The 19,564-nt window shown below is 40.5% G+C and overlaps 1 protein-coding gene and 1 non-coding gene across 6 annotated transcripts in view; both read left to right on the top strand.

Moving 5' to 3' along the window:
* Positions 1–19,564, top strand: part of LOC126185043 (coiled-coil domain-containing protein 177-like) — a 318,163-nt gene that overhangs the window by 174,213 nt on the left and 124,386 nt on the right. The gene's annotated exons all lie outside the window — the stretch shown is intronic.
* On the top strand, positions 13,006–13,079 carry Trnat-ugu (transfer RNA threonine (anticodon UGU)). The gene has a single exon. It is a non-coding gene; the product is annotated as a tRNA-Thr (tRNA).

The following is a 19,564-nucleotide window of genomic DNA, read 5'->3' as shown; positions in this document are numbered from 1 at the left end:
TTTCGCCTCTAGCAGCATAGAGCAGTTGAAATTTATGTAGATCATGTTGATATGTATTTCTTGTATTAGTATTATTAGTAATTTGTATCCATATTCCATGTACTGTTAATGCGCTTGTCGAAAATGAATACCCCTAGGCATGTCTGCACACTGCATCACCAGTAAGGCAAACTGTGGAAGGGTCTCCATACCTTAAACCTTGTAGTTACTTTTTGTGATGTAGTGGAGTTGAGAGAATGGGGAATCAACTGCTCTATAGTCTGCAGACCTATGAAAGAGAGAAGTGCATGACCACAATTCACCTATCTTCATTCACACTTAATATAATATCAAATTAAGGTGCGCAAGTTGTTCAGGGGCCGTTTTCTCTTTACTCATCTTAAGACCATTTTAGTAAATATGATTATTAGTGTTTTAGGACGCACAACAATGAGGTTATCAGCGCCCGATTTTTTAGTAAATAGTTGTAGGTGAGTCTTAAATGGGGTTAAAGATTTGGATGAGTGTTTGTATTGGAAGGTTTGTATGTATAGCCACAGTCAGTAGCACATAAAAGAAAATACTGTTTACCTGAATGAAACATGATCATTTTCTGCAGTTGACTGTGATTGTATGCTTAGCACTTTGAGTTAAGTTATTGGCATAAATCCATGATTTCAATTCTTCCTTCACATTGAGTTGATAAGTTTTATCCAATGTAGATGATGACTATAAAATGTCTATAAAATTTTTTAGTCATCCTTAATATAATGACTTTTTAGTTCAATTTAATGTCTTGCAAGTAAGATTCTTTTACTACAAGGCATAATAGTAATTTTGTTCATAGCATTTCTTAAGCTATATATGGATCCTGGGTGTCACTAAATGCTGAGCACCTCAGGGAGTTTGGATTTGGCATACCTGTGACTCCTGAGCTGAACACTGCTCATTAGCAGCATCAGGAATAGTGACAAGAGACCCTAAATTAATTAAAAGGCTCTGTAATTACACTTTTATAACTGAAATGTCAAGCAGCAAGTAGAATTCTGATTGGAATTTCAAAGAGCTGAATTAATATATATTGTCCTTAAGTCAATAGAACTGTAGAATTGTAGAAGGAATGGGTGTTATAGAGGTGTGAAATGTAATGAAAATATGGAATGGTGAGCTGCCCAACTTTTTTTTGTATTGCAGCATCAGTATGTCAGTGCAGGCTTCCTTTGTCTTAAAATGTGGTCATATATTCCAAATCCCATGTGCTACTGTAAATTACACTGTTTTGGCCACACCACTATGATGTCTAAAGAAGAGGCAAGAAGTAGATAGGTCATTCAAGAACCAGGGCTTACATGATCTTTATAACTGTACTACATGAATTTCCAAAATCATGGTGATCCAGGGAGTTGTGGATGCCCTGTATTTCTTGAACAAAACAGATTAGGACCAAATATTTATTCACCTTTAAACATACTTTTATGCAGACAGTGTCATCTTATAAAGTTTATATACATTTACAGTTATAAAATTACCGTATTCTAACATGGCTACTTACCTAATTTAATTATATTTACATTATGACAAGGCATTTACCTCAGTAACTACTTTATTAATGCACATTGTTATGCAAGCTGACCTTTGTTTGCAAATTTAGCATAGTACACCAAAATGAACCAACATATCACATTAATCACTTCTTTAAATATTGCAGTTTATAATTTTGTATTCTCCAGAGTTAGAACTCCAAGTCATCTACTGTACATTCTGTAGATTCCTTCACTGTATACCGTGATATACTTTTTACCCATTTTATGTTTTTGAATTTATTCAAAGACACTAGTGGTCATTTTTAGATAGTTTGTGAAAACATGTGAGACCAGGATATTTATGACTGTTATGGATATTCACTAGTCAGGCATATAGCTTGTCAATTGCATTTCCATTTTTTACATTATGGTGATGTATTAACACTGTGTAGTCAAAGTTATTCAGATTATCTTTGGTATATACTAGGCAGCTATAAACATTCAATTTAGTGACTGTCATAATAATCATTCTCATGAAGTAGTGTGTGCCTTATTCTCATGGTGTTAATCCTGGGGGGGGGGGGGGGGTCTGTCTCTCAACTTATGTTGTAGACAAACCACACACTTGAGAGTCCACTGCACAATTTATCAGTTTGTATATACGTGCTAAGACTTTGGTCAGTATGAAAGCCAAGAAGTTTCACTGATTTAATTTCCTGCTTGGGGGTGCTTAAGTGAAATACAGTGTTACCTGTTTTGCCTTTATTTGTGTGTAATGTCTGAAAACAGGAAGTACACCTATCTGTTGGTACTGCTACATTCTCTTTTAGCTCATGTAGGATGGTATTCTGAGCAATTAGGATGTTGTTGTCTGCATACAGTATTGACTGAACAGAGGCCTAGCAACACCCCTTTTTTAACAATTAAAGAATCTAATGTATAATTATTTACTCACTCTAACTGTTTCTCTGACTGATTTTGACAAGTCCTGTATAATGAATGTGATAAAATGGGCATCAGATAAAATAAATAAATAGGTATGTCTACAATGGAGGAGGGCATTCTTCCCTGTTCTGTTGCACTTATAGCTTTCTTACAAGTACACTGTGTCAATAATAGATCATGTAGCACTGCACAGGTTGTTGACTTATTCTCAAAGCAGTCATATACTTCTGTTGTAGTGCTGTCAACTACTTTCACAGTAGAAAGGGTAGACCTATAATCATACTATTCAGAACAGATTAGGTTATTATATTCAAAATATTGGTTCCTCTGTTGCTTTAGAAGTTATTGTGACAAGAGAAGTTGGTCAGTAACTGTCTTATAGAAAAGCTTGATTATGGATAGTTTAGGTGTTCTAGATAGACAGCACCATTCACATATTTTGTTTATTTTTTGTTAAAGTAATTATTATATATTTCTGATGTGTTTATTAACAAAATTAGAAAAGCCATTGTGATGTTCTGTTTGGGAATTACTGAGCTTGACTATTGTTTCACTGACTTTTCTACAAGTTACATGATTCCATCTAAAACTGTTAGTTACTTTATTATGTAATGGCAGCATTAGTGCATCTGTCTTGCTCACATCATCCTCAATGTTAGTTTCTGAGATAGGATTGGCAAAGTATGTATTTAACATATCAGGAGGAATTGTAATGCAGCAGTCTTTCTTTTGACAATTTATCCAAGAGATGAAGGTGACAAAATGTATTGCATAGAAAGCTTACAAAGTGTTACATCCAGTCATGTTTGTGTCAGATTGACAGTAAAAATACAATTAACAAAACTGCTCTTTCCACTCAGATAGCAGAAAATGAGTCCAGTATCGATACTTGTGCCTGAAAATGCACTTGCTGAAAGGCCCACAATAAAAGATATGGAGAATGTTGACATAGTAATGAAAAGAGTTCCAAAGAAGGAAACAAGTTGTGAACAAAGAGCATCACTAACCTTACTAGCAAAAGACAAATGTTTAACATAAAATCAAAGGGAAAAGACAAAAGCTCCAAATCCAACAGAATGGACAGTGATCGTGTCTGAATAGTCTGAGAAGAAAGGCCTGTGAAATTTTCAGTACACCAAAGTTCTCAGTCCTTATCACACCAACCCCTTCTGCCATTGGAGTGACATTTTAAGATACAAGAGGAAATAAAACATGCTACTCATCCAATATTTAAAGCTAAACTAAAGGCATTTCTAATAAAGCATTGTTTCTATTCTGCCAGAGAATTTCTGAATATGTAACAAAATGAATTGTAATAGGTACCTATTTTAATTTGCCTACTATTTTGCTAATACTATGTATTATTCTAATTTATCTTTGACCTGTCCAATATCAATTGTACAATTTGTGCTGTATGATAAAACTGGACCAATAAAAAATCAAATCAAAGAATTATTAGTGAGCAACAAATTCTTTAGGGATATGTGCAAAGAGCTACCTTTTAGAAATTCATGCGGCAAGTACCAATGTTTTACATTATGGTTAGTGCAGAAGACTACCTTGGGTCATGAGGATACCCATAATAATTTTATATCTCATTATTTTTAAAAACAAAACATTCTGATTCCAGTTTTTAAATCATTATTTTATAGCATATTAAATAAGTCTTTCCGTTTTTGGCAGTGTATGCTGATGGGTCAAAGCCAGGCACCAGCCTTGGCTGATCTGTAGTTTTACCTGGCTTTGCCATTAGGATTCACACTACACAGTATGAAGCTGTATACATTCATGAGGTCACTGGAGCAGATGGAGCATGAGTGAGAGGAATTTATGGTCTGCTCAAATTCACTATATACCTTTGAAGAAGCTCAGTGGAAGTACCTATTAGAAAAAAAAGATTCAGCTGAAATGAGACTCCTGTCTACTGCCACAAGCACAAGGGAAGATTATAGCATTGAGCTGGGTGTTAGGTCCTGCTGGGAATCAGAGAAATAAGCATTCAGACATAGCAGCCACAACAACTTGTCACAGAAAAGTTTTATATTTTTAGTTGGGTCTCTAGTTTGTAGTGCATGCAGATGATTAATGATTCCACAGATTGTTTGACAATGTACATATATTGCAGTCTCACCACAGAAAAGTAAAGTTCCACATAAGACAGTAATAACAGATATGATAAATTCAAAATCAATGGCAAAGCAGTGTCAGTCCAATAATCACTATAACACAACTACACCATAGCAATGGGTTCCAGGAAGAGTGCTAGTGACAGATTGGCAGCATAGCAGAGCAATGCAGCATGGTGCAGAGATGGCTGAAGCTACAACAAATGGGATGCCTTTGGTGACCAACACAGGTGGCTTGAAGCAGAGCTGTGATTGCAACTGACTGCTGGAGGTTGCACCATGGCTTAAGTATAGTGTGGCAGAGGAATATCTGCAGCTCCTGTTGACCTTGTGACCCACGGGTACAAACTAGTCACCCGCAGCAGCACCGCCGTTGTCGCTGAACACGCAGCCTATGAGCACTGGAGGTGATCCCTGGTGGTGCCTGTGAACACAATGTTTGCAATCAGCAACAAATCCAAAAATGTAATGTACTGACGAGGCACATAAACTGTCTCCAAAGGAGCACCTACCAGGCACAGACATCGTGCTGGAAACAGGAGTGACCAACTATGCAGGGGTGCATCTGCATAGCACAGGGATAAAAATATCTGAGGACCTGCAGTGATCCATGATCATTCAACATCTACCCACAACACACAGATATTGGGTGATTTTTTTTTTTTTTAGGCATGTGGGAATCTTCCTGTTTGTGGTTGATTGACTGATTGATTGATTGATTCATTAATTCATTATAGGTCCCAACAAGAAGGAGAACCTACAAGTGATGTGGAATGAGTCAAAATATACATTAACATTAGACAAAGATGCCCTAGAAACTTAATCTGTATACTGCATAAACAATAAACTATCACTATATTGCTTATATATGATGCCATCTAAATTTAATATGCAAATTAGTGAGGAAGCTGCTACTTTGAAAACAGCTGCTGAATCCTCAGTTTCATTATATAGCTGCTGAGTATTTGCTGCTAGCAGCTCAATATTTACTTGATTACAATGGTATTTTTCAAAGAGAATATTCTATACATCTATAAATGCTGAGTATTATTTATAGTACGCAACAGACTTTGAACTCAGGCCGCCACAACCTGCATATATCGTTTTGAAAAGATAAGACCACTTTAGCGTAAAGTTCTTTACTTTTGGGCATGACCAGTTTTGCATCATTTTAGTTGCATCATCAGGTGCAATAAAATTAAGTCATGTTTAGGTTGGAAATAGAGAATGGAATGACCCAGTGTTCATAGTCAGCAAATTGTCACGAAGTAGAGGATGTTATGTTATTTTATTTTTGATGCCCACTACTTAGCAAACATTTGCTGACTATGAATGCTGGGTCATCTCATTCTCTTTTTCCATTGTGAACATGACTTGATTTTATTGCACCTGATGATGTAGTTAAAATGCTGTGAAATCTGTCAAGCTTATAAACAAAGGACTTGCAGCTGAATTGGTCTTATCTTTTCAGAAAGCTGTTTGTAACATATCTCTTGCAGCTTTGTATCAAACATTGTTACTTCCCATGTGGCTAACAAAACATTTCGGACCTCAAATCTAGGTATATGGATAATTTGTTGAAACAGTAGGTAATTAGGTATGTTTTTAATTTGCTGTAGAATTGGCACGGATTCCCAGTTTCATACTTAATGTTAACAGGAGCTTACTGAGTACGTTACCAGCAAAATACATAACTCCATTCTAAACCCTGGACAAGAAGGCAAAATCTACATGAAAATTATTTTTGTATCTTATACTGCGACTGTTTATTGAAACTGATTTTCATTATCAGCAATAAAAACCATTAAGCAGTAAATATATTGGGAAGGGAGTGTAAGAATTCCTAGAGCCTTAAGAAGATTTCTGCAATATGTACAGTTATGTATGTTACACAATGTTCTTACTGCTTGTTTCTTCTGGACTAACACTGTAAGCGTACTGCCCCAGAAGATAATTCCATGAAACAGCAGGGAGTGGGGGAAAAAAAACCACGCTCTTGTCTTTAGGTCAACACAGTTAGAAATGTTTCTAAGGGCATAACATGCTGAATTTAGCTTCTTGATTAGTTTACCCACGTACTGACTCTATTTTAACTTGTTATCAGCTGAATCTCTAAGAATGTTTCTCGCTGTGCTTCATTCAGTGTATGATCATTCATGTCTATTACTGGTGTTAAAAGGCCATTATTGCTTGTTTGAAACTGCATAATATGAGCCATTGTGACATTACTACTTAAACTGTTAGATGTGAGCCACTTGTAGACCTGTTCACCTGTCATCTGAACTGTGTCTGCCACAGTTGAATTTGGACCCTGGATTATTATGCTTGTCTGGTGTGATTGAGTTTGGTCATGTGATTCAGAACTGATAAAATAGTATTATGGATGGTCAAAAAGTTTCCATTTGATGGCATTGCTGCAATGTATATGCAACATATCATAACTTCTATGTGGATATATAAGGACTGACATGTAGGCAAGGGATTAGTGTGGAATTTGTGTCTTTCCGACATGTTTGTGGTAAATGTGGAAATGTGAACTAGGGCAACATTATTACCAAATGCATCCAAACAGGACCAACATACTGTTATTCTTTTCTTAGCTGTTGCATGACAAACACCAGTAGATATCCATCAGAGAATGAAGAACTTTTATGGGACGGCATGTCTGAAGGCAAAATGTCTGGGAAAGCTGCAACAAGATGTGCATGATAATGCACGTCCCCATACTGTAAATGTCGCTGTGCGCTGATATGACTTCCTGGCAGATTAAAGCTGTGTGCCAGGCCGAGACTCAAACTCGAGACCTTTGCTTTTTGCGGGCAAGTGCTCTACAGACTGAGCTACCCGAGCACAAGTCGTGACCCGGTCTCCCAGTTTTATTTTCCTGTTAGCATTTAAAATAGATTCAACATAGTTTATGTTTACACTGCACATGAAAGCTGATTCTCACACAGTAAACAACCAACTCCAAACACAAACTGCCGTTGGTGGAAATTATTAAACTCAAGTAGTAATGTCTACTAATATGGTCACTTGACTAGGATACAAATGAGGCACTGGGAGGGCCAGAAGCACACTGACATTGAGGGAATACCAGAGAAGCCAGTGATACAGCTTTTCATGAATTTTCAAATATAGAATATTGGCCTACAGCACAGATAAACCTGACTCACCATAAGATAAATAGATTTCAGAAGCATGAACAAATGCTACAATCTCACAATAGACAGTGAGGTGCTTGGGGCTCTTATGATTCTCAGCACCTCAAATGGATTACTGTATGATAAAATTCATAACTCAGTATACTATAACTAATTCAGAAACACACAAAATAGGTTTATTGTCAGTATGACTTACATATACTGATGACTGATCTAATTTTAGTATATAGTGAGTGAATTAGCATATCTGAGGAGTATGCTATCATCTAGCAGGATTTATGCCAAGTGAAAGGGGATAAAAGTCTGCCGCAATGTGGTACCATCTGGTGGCACTGATGTAAACTTCTAGTTGAGTGGCAAGAGCCACCTTTGCGCATTGTGAACGTGCACATTGTTCATCAATTCCATGTGTATTTGGCCCATAAGACAGTTACATCACGTGAGTTTCACATGCGCAAAATCTCCTTAAAACATTCACAACTGAAGGTGTGCTCACAACCCTGTCGGCAAGTTTCGTGGAGTCTAGAGGGGTAGTAGCATGGTAGATTACATGCCATATCTGTCATATTGCAGCATCTATGTTATGCTTAACAGCATTCAAAGGAAAATAACCAATAAATCTGTCAGGTGTAATTTCCTCATAAGCACCTGGTTTAATTAGGCAGTATTCTGTGACCATTGTTTTAGTTTTGTTGATATTTATGTAATACCTTCTTTTCAAGACACTAAGAATTTCTTTCAACTCCTCGTCTGTATTCTTACTTGGTTTCCTATACTGCTTGCTCAGTGTAGATATTCAAAGTCATCAGAGATTGGCTACAACCCTGTCTCACTGCCTTCTCAACTGCTGTTGCAAATGTAATCTGCTTTGCGTACAAGCTGCAGATAACTTACTGCTGCCTGTATTATATCCTCACTTCCTTCAGAACTTCTGAGTGTATTCCAGTCAGCAGTGTGAAAAGCTTTCTCCAAATCTGCAAATACTATTTTTTGTATCCGTGACCAAAGGGTGCTATTGGCTACCAGTGAATGTGCAACTGCCACAGCATCTGTTTATTATCACTGTAAGAAAGGGAACTCAAATACCATGTGTATGGATGAATGTCCATGTTATTAAGTACAAATAGAAATGTCATTCCTAAACATTGCATGAGATGTGCTTGCATGACAAGTTCATAAGTTGTTGCAGGCAACAGTGGAGAATGGTGCCTAAGATGATGCTTCCAGGATGTTGGGCATCGGTGGATGTCAGAGGTGTAACTCCATGATGGTAGCTTCTGGTGGGACTGTAATACCTCCTGGACATCGGTGGATGTCACAGGCTATGGCTCGACAACAATAGCTGCTGCCCAAATGATGATGCTTCTGGGTCGTTGGGCTACAGCGGATGTCAAAAGCAATGGTTCGATGATGGTGTCCACTGTTTAGATGACATATAGTGAGGTGTGGCACCTGGGAGCAGCAAACTGCAGTCCTACATAATGTCAGTGGCTGGTGCTCAAGGTGAGGGTAATGTGGGTGGGCTGCTGGTGCAGCCAGCATGAAGCCCGGAGTGTGTACTGGCCGCAGCATGTTCTGGCAGCATCCTAAATGCTCTCCAGTGGAAGGATACCAGTCTGGCATTGACATGGTAAAAGAAAGTTCTGCTCTGACTACAGTACTCTCTAACCTGATAGGCATTCTGCCTTTAGATGAGGTGGGCACCGCCAGATGCTGTTGAGACTGTGTGAAGCTACAACATAAACAACCTGAGCTGTATGAGGCTAGATTTGTGAGTTATGTTCATGTGAGCTATTTAGTCGCATCCTGTAAGAGAAACAAAAGCCTTCACACATGCCTGGTCTGCAGAGCAGATATTGTATCCTCCTCCCCCCCCCCCTCCCTCCCTTAAAAGAGGTTATGGTGTCATCTGAAAGGTGAAGTGCCTGCTGCCAGGAGGACATGCCTCAGGAATGGAGACCCAGCTACGGCAATGCTTGATCAGTGGCAGCCATTTGGTTTGGAAGGTGTTGATGCTGACAGGCCGGTGAGGCATCTGATGCAGTCAACAAAAGGCCACTCTGACCGGGGTCCTGAAAAACCTTAGACAGACAGGGTCAACATAGTGAAAGACCATCTGATCGCTGGGAGTGGGGCACCAAAACAGGTGGTGGTGGTGGTGGTGGCAGTAAGGCCAGCCACGATAGGGCTGGCGGTGACCAGGCCAATGCTGGAAGATCTGCCACCAGTGGTAACAGGGCTGATCGGAACAGGGCCAGCACCAATGGGATTGATGAAAAGAGGGCCAGTGGTGCAGGAGGCAGGTGGAGAGGTGTCAACACCTGTGGCCAGTGTCGGGGGCAGCAGAGGAGAAGGGATCTCCACAATCGCCCAGGCTGACCCTAGTACATTGATGTGTCAGAGTCAGTGTGATGGGTCCTGGGGTGACAGAGAATGCCAAGGGTCCTGGAAATGAAACTGACAAAGTGCAGCACAGTAGACTGTAATATGGTTCCACAGATGCACTTAGGAAACCTCAGGGATTGACCCCAGGATTAAGAGATTGAATGACACTGTACGCTGAATCTCCGGACCATAAGAGGAGAAATGATGGATGACAAGAGCCTTTATGGAACATGGAGGCCTTGAAATATTGTTCCAACCATATATTGGGAAAAGCCTCTGGTTTCTGAGATGCTTAGTTAAGGTGGCTGCTGACTCAAGTCAGTCGCATGTTTTGCTAGCTTAGAAGCCTGGTCTGCTGATATTCTACCACACTTAGACATTTTTTTTTTTTTGCTTGTTGTGGGATATCTCTTTTTCTGTTTGCTTTCTTGGCATATTAAGTGTGCTCTTGATGTTCCTGGCCTTTATACAGTTTTGACTGGTTTAGCTCTTCAGACATTAGAACTCTCACTGTTGACAACTTGGTTTGACTTGGACACAATTCAGTATTTTCCTCCCAGTTTGTGAATTCATATTTTTAAACTCATACACCAGGAACTAGTTGCCCATGGCAACAAGTCTGTCTCACATGTGCGTCATGGATGACTAGTTTCTGGAATTATGGCAACAGCTGCTGCAACTACAGCAGCAGCAGCTGCAGTAGTGACTACAGCACTGAGCTTCGGCTAGTGTAGGCATCCTGAGAGCAGCTGCAACAATAGGCACCACCAACCCCTACCCCCCTTCTGGCTTTCAGACCTGTTGACATAGGTATGGAGAGGTGGGACAACTACCTGAGACATTTCTTGGTCTGCTGCAAGGTAAGAAAAGTTGCTGATCAAGTAAATATGAGAGCACTCCCTCTTTCTTCTAGTTCCTTTCTTTATAACCTGGTGCAAAAGCTTTGTCTGCACATGGATTCTACTTCATTGAAATTTGACGAGTTGTGTGCAGCACTGACTGCACATTTTGAGTATAAATCACATGTTGTATCAGCACAGCTGAAGTTTAATCAGTGACAAATGTGGGTTAATGAGTCACACACAGAATGGATAGTGAATTTATGAGATTTGTCTTGGGATTGTGAGTTTCACTGTAGTGAGCGTGCCATATCTTATACATACTTGATTATCTGTAATGTAATTATTTGAGTAGCTCCAGGTAAGTCATTTCAAGCAAAGGTGTTAGACTCATCTGACCCATCTCAAGCTGATGTGGCACAGTTATTATGGTTGTATTAGCTGTCTCCAGTGGCCCAGGAATGCTTTGTTTATGAGTGTCACATAGTCGAAGAGGGTTGTGGTTTTTCCCTTAACACAAAAGGATATTGTTCCCTAGGGTCTGATGTGCCTGGGTTACTCTTAGTTGTTAAAAAGCAGTCTTGCCACTGCTCTGTTAAACAGATTAATAAGATAGATACCAGGAATCAGTTTCCATTGCCACTGGACTGGCTTTCACACAAATGGCACTGTGTTCCTCACAATTTCTGATGTGGTATGGCCGCCAGTAATGGCTCTCCTCCCTTGGGATCGTTTAGTTCCTTAGATTGCAGGACTTTTGCTAGTTGTCATACCCAATGTAAGTGTCAGAAACATCTGCATGTAAATAAAGTTTGTTTAAAGTACAACCACAGGAGCCACATCGCTGCTGTCTGTGCTAAGCAGCGTCCTGTCCGCAACATTGACCAGCTGTCTGTTAACCTGCTTTCTGCACCAAGCTCACATGTTTCACAAACAGCTCACAAGTGTGTGATGCAGTTGTCTATTTTGGGATGCACAACTGAGTTTCGGCTTGACATTGGGGCTGTGGCCTTGTTGATCTATTTTGATATGAATCATGAACTGGGTAGCCCTCTGTACAAGCAGTTACCAAAACAATGGTTTCCCTTAGTCCTCAACAAATTACATTGTGGGGTCACCTGGTTTCATAAAAATGGTTCAAATGGCTCTGAGCACTATGGGACTCAACTGCTGAGGTCATTAGTCCCCTAGAACTTAGAACTAGTTAAACCTAACTAACCTAAGGACATCACAAACATCCATGCCCGAGGCAGGATTCGAACCTGCGACCGTAGCGGTCTTGCGGTTCCAGACTGCAGCGCCTTTAACCGCACGGCCACTTCGGCCGGCCCTGGTTTCATAAGCAAAATATAAGAGTGTAGAGCCCCAAGTAACAGTATTAGTGAATGATGACTAAATGACAACCTCAGCTGCCGACAGGTGTTGTTGATATACCTCGATGTGGACAGCTGAAAATGTGTGCCCCGACTGGGACTCGAACCCGGGATCTCCTGCTTACATGGCAGATGCTCTATCCATCTGAGCCACCGGGGACACAGATGAATAGTGCGACTGCAGGGACTTATCCCTTGCACGCTTCCCGTGAGACTCACATTCCCAACTGTCCACAATTCTATATATGTATTGTACCTTATATACAACACCTGTCGGCAGCTGAGGTTGTCAGTTAGTCATCATTTATTCCAGGGAAAAGCTGCATGGTCATCAACAGTAACTGTTCTTTCGAGAACAAGTTACTGTCTTCTTATAGTCATCATTTATTCCAGGGAAAAGCTGCATGGTCATCAACAGTAACTGTTCTTTCGAGAACAAGTTACTGTCTTCGTATATATAGTTAAAGGCTACCCAGCCATTGACCTTTGTCTGTGCGAATGCGCACAGGTTGCCCAAACTCTTACGAGAATCGCCAAAGCGTGCGCGAGTAATGAGTGGGTGGGCAAATGTATATAAGGTACAATACATATATAGAATTGTGGACAGTTGGGAATGTGAGTCTCACAGGAAGCGTACAAGAGATAAGTTCCTGCAGTCGCGCTATTCATCTGTGTCCCCGGTGGCTTAGATGGATAGAGCGTCTGCCATGTAAGCAGGAGATCCCGGGTTCGATTCCCGGTCGGGGCACACATTTTCAGCTGTCCACATCGAGGTATATCAACAACACCTGTCGGCAGCTGAGGTTGTCAGTTAGTCATCATTTATTCTAGGGAAAAGCTGCATGGTCATCAACAGTAACTGTTCTTTCGAGAACAAGTTACTGTCATCGTATATACAGTATTAGTGGTCAATTGCACCTTGTCATCAAATATTTTTTGGTTGCACGCTTTTACCACATTTGATTTCCAAGTTGTTGATCACATTAATGAAGTGTCTCCAGTCATTTCTTTTCGTGACCTTGAGTCACTTTTTCAGCCCCATAAATGGTTTAGGAGCCAATGTTGGGTAATGCAAGGGATTTTCTGTCTCACATTCAACTTAAGCTGTCTGTGTCAAGTTTCATAGTGCTCGTCCTTTGCCATTTGCTACAAGAGCTATAGTTACATCTGTATTAAACAGACTTCAGGAATACTGGTTATTTCACCTTAGCATCAAGTCAGTGGGGAATGCTGTTAGTGGGGGATAAAAAAACCCAATGGGGCAACTCGGTTCTATGGCAGTTTTAAATCCACAGTGAGATGGAAGTTTACCCAATCCCTCACACAAATAAGCTATTGGTGCAATTTGCTGGTGGACACTATTTATTGAAGATTGATTTGCAAGATGGTCATCAAGCAGAGAGTTCATCATTTTCTGAAGTGTGCAAGTTACCTGGATCATTTAATTGTCACAGTTGCCACCAGGAAAGAATATTTGCATGACTTACAGGCAGTCTCTCAGATGCTGGAGGACAGTGATCTACATTGTAAGCTGGAAAAAGTGTAGTTTTTTTGCATCCAGTGTCAAGTATTTAGGGCATGTCTTAAGTATGGAGGGCATTAAACCACTCGATGGCCACATCACAGCAATTGATAAGTTGCCTGTCCCTTAGGAAATGGAGGTGCAGTCATTCCTTGGTACAGTAAACTACACTAATCAAAAAAAACTGTAACACCAAAAAATAATTAATGTAGAGTAATGGAATTTTGGGAATACATTTGTCTAGGCAATATATCTAAGTGATTAACATTGCAAGATCACAGGTTTATGGTTGGTTGGTTGGTTTGGGGAAGGAGACCAGACAGTGTGGTCATCGGTCTCATCGGATTAGGGAAGGATTGGGAAGGAAGTCGGCCTTGCCCTTTCAGAGGAACCATCCTGGCATTTGCACAGGTTTATGTAAGTGGGAGATAAACCATTGAAACGTGAAATGCTGGTACATTAATAAACTGTTTACCTGCCATAATTTTGAATGCAAGCATAGAAAAGTGCATGCACTGTGTTGTACAGGTGCCTGATGCCAGTTTGTGGGATGGAGTTCCATGACTGTTGCACTTAGTCAATCTATACAGGGATGATTAACGCTGTTTGTGGATGATGCTGGAATTGTTATTCGATGATGTCCCCCATGCGCTCGAATGGAGACACATCTGGTGATTAAGCAGGCCGAGGCAACATGTTGACACTCTGTAGAGCATGTTGAGTTACAACAGAGGTATGTGGGTGAGCATTATCCTGCTGGAAAACACTTCCTGGAATGCTGTTCATGAATGGCAGCTCAACAGGTTGAATCACCAGATTGACGTACAGATTTGCAGTCAGGGTGCATGGCATAATCACAAAAGTGCTCCAGCTGCCATACGAAGCCATACCCCAGACTTCTGCTCCAGGTGTACGTCCTGTGTGTCTAGCACACAGACATGTTGGTTGCAGGCCTTGAACTGGCCTCCTTCTAACCAACACATGACCATCACTGGCATTGAGGGAGAACCAGCTTTCATCAGAAAACACAACAGAACTCCACCCTGTCCTCCAGTGAACTCACATGTGACACCAGTGAAGTTGTACATGGCGGTGGTTTGGGGTCATTGGAATGCGTGCTACAGGGCTTTGGAACTGTCCTTGAAGCAACCGATTTGTAACAATTTTTTGTGTCATTGTGGTGTCAACTGCTGCTCAGGTTGCTGTTACAGCTGCAATATGATACCCCAGAGCCACACACTAAATATGATGGTCTTCCCTCTTGGTAGTGCCCCATGGCCATCAAGAGACCAGTCTTCTTGAGACAGTGCATTCTCATTACCACCACTGCCAGCAACCGTGTACAGTGGCTACGTTCCTGCAAGTCTTTCTGCAATATCACAGAAGGAACATCCAGCTTCTTGTAGCCCTATTATACAACCTCCTTCAAACTCAGTGGGGTGTTGAAAATGGCGTCTTTGTCACCTTAAAGGCAGTCTTGATTAACACAACTCCCCACATCAAACCTCTGAGGTAAATAATGATCACAACCATTACACCATGTATTTAAAGCAATCCTTATTTGCATCCTCATAGTGGTAGTACTAGCACCATTCTTACGCGACTGGTGCAAAATTAGAATAGACATCACCTTTTGGATGTAGAAACGTGCCTACAAACGTTCGTTTATGTTGCACAACTCCTTCTTGGTGTTATGACTTTTTTCTGTCAGTATATTATAACAAATTCATAACAAATGCTTCAGAGGTCTTGCAACATTTCAATCAGCTTCATAAAAAAGGTTTGAAATTTATTTGGTCACATGCTCTACAGCTAGCTTTTTTGTGACTAAAAGATTGTTTACACATTGCTCCTTGCCTTGTAACTTTGATTCAAAGAAAAGCATAATACTGGATGCTAATACATTGCTGTATGGGGTTGCTGCCATATTGTTACACAGAAATCCAGATGGATTAGAACAATTGATTGCTTTCTTACTGAAGAACCTCTCACCCATTGCATGCCTAGAATAATTACTCCCAGATAGAGAAAGAGGTGCTGGCTGTAGTCTGTGGTGTTAAAAAGTTTAATGTTTTCCTGCATGGCTCCAAATTTCACTTGGTGCAGGATCACAAACAGCTGGTGTTGTTGTTTAATCACAGGACCAGATTTCCTGACAAGACAGCTCAGAGATTACAGCACTGGGTGTCATTTCTTAGCAATTATTTTTATGATAGCCAATTTCAGCCCACCACACAATATGCAAATGCTGATGCATTGTCTAGGTTGCCTGTGGTTCCCAACATGGAGTTTGATAGGGGGGAGACAGTTTGTTTTGCAATTGATGATGTGTCAGATACAATGCTACTAGAACTTCTCATCACAGCCAAAGAAGTAGCAGTAGCCACAAGTCACGACCAAGTGTTGCAGTGTTGTTACAGTGTTTCGATCGTGATGGCCTGTGCACCTTCCTAACGATGCCCATCCTGATTTTCGACCTTATTTTGTATGAAAGAGTGGCTCAGTGTACATCAGGGAGTATTGGTGCTTACAACAGAGGATGACAAGTGTGGGGCACTATTATTATATTTGCAATAGAGGGTGCGCCAGCCAGGACAGTCTTTGAAAATATCCCTCAGTTTACGGGGTCTGAATTTCAGGTGTTGTGTCACCACAATGGTATCCAGAACCTGACCACTGCTGCCTTCCATCCAGCATCCAACCCTGAGCTGGAGCAAATGATCAGGAGATTTTAAGACCCAAATGAGGAAGATGTTGCAAACTACACTAGTATATGAGGCTTTTTCACACTTTCTAGCCACATACTGCACCACCCTGGTAAATGGGCATAGTCTGCTGGAGCTCCTGTTTGGATGACAGCCCGTAACATTGTTGTATCTCTTGCACCCTGTCCCCCACCCAACACAGTCACATTTTACACCCTGTTTCTGGAAAGCTGTTTTGGTTTGTATCCACACGTTCGGGCATTGATTGGGGTGGACAGAAGGGGTGTTAGTCCAGCACAGAGGTCAGCAATTTTTTGAGGTCGCAATTGGGGACAATAGGTGCACAAGACAAAGAAACCAATTAACGCCACGATACGTGCATAGCCAATTGCCACCTTAGGAGCCAACTCCAGAGCCTTCAACGTGTATGGATGACACCAGTATTTCCCATCAGCATATAAGGCAATGGGACTCACCACCCCCAACCACAATTATTACTTAATGTTATGGGGGTGTTCATCTTCCACAATGTGCAATGTGGGGAGAGCAACCAACGGAGGTAAGCTGCTCCCTTCAACTACAGCTCAGCAGCCTGTTGAACCTGGCAAAGAAGAGTTGCCATACTTTGAGCTGCCCTTGGCTCCTGCAACCACAACTTAAGGATACTGACATACAGATGAAACCACTGGCTGGGTGTCTGGCATCTTTCTCTTCCCTCCCTAGATGTTACAGATGTAATCTTGGGCACTTTTGACCTTAAGTGACATTAAAGTGGGGAGGTATTTGGTATCTACCCCTGTCAATAATGCCATGGCAACAAAGGATTTAGAAGCAATAGTGCTGGCAGGCAGAAAACTGGTTATGGTGGCCACTGACAGGGCATACCTGTGCTGTGTGCACTGAAGTGAGCCTCTGGTTCCTGAAGTGTGAAGTTAAGGCAGCCACCAACTCAAGTCATTTGTGTGTTTTACTAGCTTAGAAGCCTGACCTGCTGATTTTCTGCCACACTTTGGCATTTGCTTGTCCTGGGATATCTATTTCTCTGTTTTCTCTCTTGTTATATTAACTGCACTGTTGATGTTTCTGGCTGGTGAAAAGTGTTGATTGCTTTAGCCCTTCAGATGTTAGAACTCTCACTCTTGACAAGTTGGTTTGCTTTGAACACAGTGTGGTGTTTTCCTCGCAGTTTGTGAATGCATCCTTTTAAACTCATACTCCAGGAATGAGTTGCTAAAACTTGACTCATTTATTCAGGTTACTATGAACATGAACTAATATGTTTATTACAGCATCATTGGTGATCTTTCTTCTACAAGTTGATGGTGAGTATGCTGTAGACACTCCCGTCTTCTAAGACATATCAACACAGCGATACAGGGCCGCATGCTTGCAGTATTAGTAGTGAAAAGAAAAATAATAATTGGATCATGTATGCTAAAGTGATAAAAAAATTTTAATATATACAGCCCTCAACATTTCCAGTATTCTTTTTCTAAGACATGGGACAGAAGGAACCCAAGGTAAATGACTTGATGCAAATTCAAATGACTGCCATTTCTAGCAACACTTGTACAAACTAAGTTACTGTTGTTAACAAACTTGAGGACCCTTCCAGACCAGTTCAACTGAGAGTGATGCCAGTGCATCCTAAAACCATAAGTACCTACTAACTAATATTACCAGGTTCAGCTACAGCAACAACAATCACATCAAATGCCATGTACTTCCTACTGCCCTTCTTCTCAGAGGCAAAAATATGCAGAGAAAAGTGAAAATAAAGATAAGGAATTGGAATGACAATACAAAAACAACTCAAGTCTACATGAATATACCCACAGTATGATATTACAGTTACTGCTGCACAATAGTGCAGCTTTATCTAGACATATAGGTATAGGGAAGTGGGAGAGATTGTTCTTAAAAAGCTGCACAATTTATCACAAGTTTATTTAGTCCAAGTGAGAATGCGACAGAGAGAGGATGGAAAATGAAGGCTTAACATCTCATTGGCAGTGATGTCATTAGAGGTGGGAGAATGCTATAGTTATGCCTCATGATCACCAGTGGAAAATGTTAAAAAATTGTGCATTGTGCGAGGGATAGCAGTCAGAAAGACAAGATTTCACATTCTGAAGGTAATCAAGGAACAAATGTATTATTAAATTCAAGAAATATATCATGTACTGATTGTGATTCACTTGCGAGTGAAATAAAGTGGGGGAATAATGATTCTCCCACATATTGTACCCTCCACCACATTCTGTTCATAGTCTTGCAGGATGTAGATGAAGAAGTATTTGAATGAAGAGACTGTGACACTGATAGCTCAGAGAGAAGGTAGTAGCCTGTCCAAGACTCTCATAAACTTTGTTTGGAGTTAGCTTCATGCATTATGAATAGTAGCTATATACATAGATAGTTGAGATTTTACGCTTAGACCAATCTTGGCTTGAATGAATTTTAGGGAAGGCGTACATTGGCTTTGCACATGTTGCTATTGCTATTATGTGGGTGCACACAAAGCGTGACAAACACTTGTATAGGAGCAGGTGAGACAGGTTAGGAAAATTACCAGAAACAAAGGATAGCCACAGTCAAATATGGGAAAACTAATGTTGTTACTGGGATCAGAGATGTACTTTTCTAGGTTACATTTTTCATTAAGACAGGCAGTACTGAGCAAGATCAAGTGAAATGAACTTAAAAGAAACTGAAAACAGACAACCTGAAAAATAAATCATGCTTAATATATCAGAATGTTACATATTTAAAAGTGGAAGTACATGTATTCTTTATATTTGCTTGAATGAAATAGCAAGTCGCAAGTCAGTTTGTGTGCAACAGATTAAATACAAATTTAACAGTTAGGCTACTCCCAGATAATATGTTGCCATTGCTCAGTCTCTCCTGATGTCACTGGGGAGACATCAGCATCATTGACTTCAATTTGCACTTGCACTAGGCAGTAGCTGTGATGTTTCTGGATTATTTCTTGTACCAATAATA

The sequence above is a fragment of the Schistocerca cancellata genome, chromosome 4 (assembly GCF_023864275.1).
Source record: "Schistocerca cancellata isolate TAMUIC-IGC-003103 chromosome 4, iqSchCanc2.1, whole genome shotgun sequence".
In the NCBI taxonomy this organism is placed as follows: domain Eukaryota; kingdom Metazoa; phylum Arthropoda; class Insecta; order Orthoptera; family Acrididae; genus Schistocerca; species Schistocerca cancellata.
This window is presented reverse-complemented; position numbering and strand designations above follow the sequence as displayed.